This window comes from Pteropus vampyrus, unplaced genomic scaffold (assembly GCF_000151845.1).
Source record: "Pteropus vampyrus isolate Shadow unplaced genomic scaffold, Pvam_2.0 Scaffold167, whole genome shotgun sequence".
Taxonomy (NCBI): Eukaryota; Metazoa; Chordata; class Mammalia; order Chiroptera; family Pteropodidae; genus Pteropus; species Pteropus vampyrus.
In genome coordinates, this window is record NW_011888948.1 from 4,017,431 (window position 1) to 4,020,784 (window position 3,354).

The window sequence follows — 3,354 nt, forward strand, 5'->3', positions numbered from 1 at the left end:
TGATAGCTTCCTACATTGGCTAAACTCTCCCTTCTGCTTACCTCAGAAATAAGCTTCTCATTGAGAACGGCACCTGGGGGCCAACGTGTTTCTAGTTGGTGATCCTCTGTCACCAAGATATACCACAGTACCACATTGTATTTATACTGTGACATGAAGCCGCATAAGAAGGGATTGCTGAGAAGGTAATTTCTTCTAATAAAAGTATCTCGTCCTTTCCTGTTCTATCCTTAGAAGTATTATTCTCTCTTCTCCTCATCTACAATGTTACTAACCACTCTCACAAAGGTGTTACTTAATTGTGATACTAATATAACATTCATTGAGCTCTCGCTATCGGCCAAATACCGTACTCAATGCACATATAGTGCTTGCTATATAAACCAAACACGTGTCTAAATTTTTTAAAAAAATTTTTTCTTCAAAATAACTATGAGAAGTTGTTAATATCATCATTTTCATTTTACATCTGAGCACTTCGATGTAAAGAAAAAAGTTAGTTAACTGGCCAAGGTCATGTGGTAAGCAAATAGTAGAGCTCAGATTGAAACTTAAGCAAGCGTGCCTCCAGAGTCCATGCTCTTAGCCACTTCCCTATGTTGCCTATGAAAAGTTTATTGTACCTCTTAAACCATATTATGGCCCTACAAGTTAGATATGTTAATATTTTCATTTTGCTGATGAAGAAATTGAGGCTCAGATCACCATGTAATTTTCCTACCATCTTGCATTCAAACCCAAAGCCAACCAATTTCAGAAGTTTCCAGCTTTTTCTCCTATGTGGGTTCCCTAAAGGTAAAAATGTTGGAGACTCACTGTCTTCTGCAGGTAGTTTTTAAGGATAACCTCCATGCAAAGGGCTAAGGTGATTAATTGTTACTGAAGGGTACTATACGTGCTTGAGGGAAGCAGAAGAGGTTTGCAATGCTTTCTAGGCTGCAGGCACCACATCTACACCCTACTGAGCCTCATAACACTTTACCCAGGACTCGACCTCAGAGGCAGTGAGGGAATTCAGATCTCTGGACTCTGACTCTTAGGTTCCATGTCTCTAGGACAAAACTTTCATCTGGAGCTGGAATAACTTCTTTGGTTCAGTAGGCAGTGCACCTGCAGATTTCCCATTAAACTGCCTGCCGAATCAGGAATAATGATTCTCAGGGGGAAGAGATATTATTTGCATTTGAATTAATGTTGAGTTCAGAGTCACAGATTCCTCATAAAGAAGGATTTAGAGTAATTGCTGATATCCTGGGGAATCTGTGACCAGCTCATTATTTTCATCTCACAGGGTAGTACTAGAATTTTTAATTTTTTTCGTCTTCTTTTGAAAGTTTGGCTCTCTTTATCCCCATGATAATAATTATAATAATTTGGAAACATCAGTCTGCTCAGATATCAAGGTGTTGAATGGATAATTTCACTTTAATGAATTTGTCACATATGGGCTTATTTTCCACATCTGTCCTAAGCTGAATAGCTAACTGGTTAATATGAGAACTGTTCCATTTCATTAACTTCTCCCTGTTGATTTCCTTGAGGTGGAACTGATGCACGGCCAGTTGCAAGCCCTGTCAGCTCTTTCTTTTCAGGCAAAGCCTAGATCCAAAACTATTTTAAATCACTGATTTCAACTAAGGAAAATAAAAAAAAATAATAAAATAGTTTCATCATCCAGATACATTGCAGGATTCCATATATCTGGCGGCTTTTGAGAGATTAGCAAGTACTTGTTATGGACATCATAAACACTTATACCTGAGGCCATCTTGGGTAAACTGTACAAGTAAGGCCACAAAGCCCTGGCAGAAATGAAGAAGAAAGAGGTTTGGCTGATGAGCAGAAGAAGGGATAGGAGAAGAAAAAAGAAGGCTGGGGTGCGGGGAAGGAACTCCAGGTGGCTTTGTTGAGGGCTTAGAGTTGGAGTATAACAATTTCTAATCTTTTTAGGTAGGCAGCTTTTTGATTGCTGTGGTGGGCTAAGGAGTTGTTTCTGGAAGTAGTTTAAGGTGGAAAAAAAATGTCAGTGAATTATCGAACCTCCTGGAAAGAAAAGTGTGGTGCCTCTTTCATAGGGCCCTAAGTTCTCCTGAGGTGGAGAAATGATTAGTTAAGATACTCTGGGCTCTAAGAGAAAACCTTATGCAAATGATCAGGAGGTGTAACATCTCTTACAGCAAGTAGGTAGAACACACTTCAGGATTGCTTGATTTGATGACTCTTTGTTAACAGGATCCAGTTATTAGTGTTTTTCTGATCTATGTCCTTGGCATTGGTTTCCTTCTTATTTTCTTCAAGGTCGTTTGATGACTACCAGTAAAAATTAGGGCTTCATGCTTCCCTGGGGTTGGGGAGAGGAGAAGCTCTCTCTTCATTCATAGACGAAAACTCCTTCATTTCAGTATGATAGGGCCAGTTTAGGTCTTGTCCTGCCTTGGCACCAGTAACTATTACCAGGGGAATGTCTTGTGCTGCTACTAAAGCTTGAGCTCCAGAACCAATCCCTGGCAAGAGATGTAGGGCTACCTGTCTTATGCTAGACTGATTAGTGTCTGCTCTTGGGGCTGGTGATGGCGTCAGCTTTTTGTGAGACACGTGGGCTTTGTGGAAAAAGGGTAGAGTCTGCAGAAATTAAAAGGAAAGTACATAGAGTAAGAGTACTCACTATGCTAATCTATAAAATAGTGTTGCTGGTCTATGGCCAGCTACCTTGAACAAGCCCGATCCCATCTGATCTTGGAAGCTAAGCAGAGTTGGGCCTGGTTAGTACTTGGATGGGAGACCACCTAGGAAGACCAGGTGCTGTAGGTGTAAAAAATAAAAAAATAAGGGATTGTAAGCTGACAAGGTCCTTGCAATCTATGAGGTCAACCAAGGGTTGCTTCACCTAAAAACAAAAAACAAAAAACAAAACAACAAAAAAATGTTACTAATACTACCACAAAGAAGGCAAGGATAGTAACTAAAGCCTACTGATATCAGAGGTAGATCAAGACTAGATCACCCTCCCTCAACTATCTGAGACCAGATAATTTTGCTTAGATGTTTACGAGCCTTAAAAAAAAAAAAAAATAGAAAAAAATAGAAATGAAACCAGAAAACAGAAAGTAGCACCCAAAACTCTGCTATTAAAAGGAATGGGCATGTGTGTGGGAGGTTCTGTTTGCTGGGTGTGTCGGGTTTTGCCCTCCACAATATCCCATAAGCATTTAAAAGGATGAAGACTTGACTGGAGCCTTCCCTGTACATCCCTGGACTCCATGACCTTCAGTATCCAACCAGAAGAAAGAGTGAATGGGTCCCAGATCTTCATGGTTCATATAAAGCACCCTCTTGTTTGGTAAAATTGGTAAA

The 3,354-nt window shown here is 40.0% G+C and overlaps 1 pseudogene; it reads left to right on the top strand.

The window, feature by feature from the left end:
• The first annotated feature begins 2,693 nt into the window (after positions 1–2,693).
• LOC111745869 lies at positions 2,694–2,811 on the top strand (annotated as a pseudogene).
• Positions 2,812–3,354: the final 543 nt, after the last annotated feature.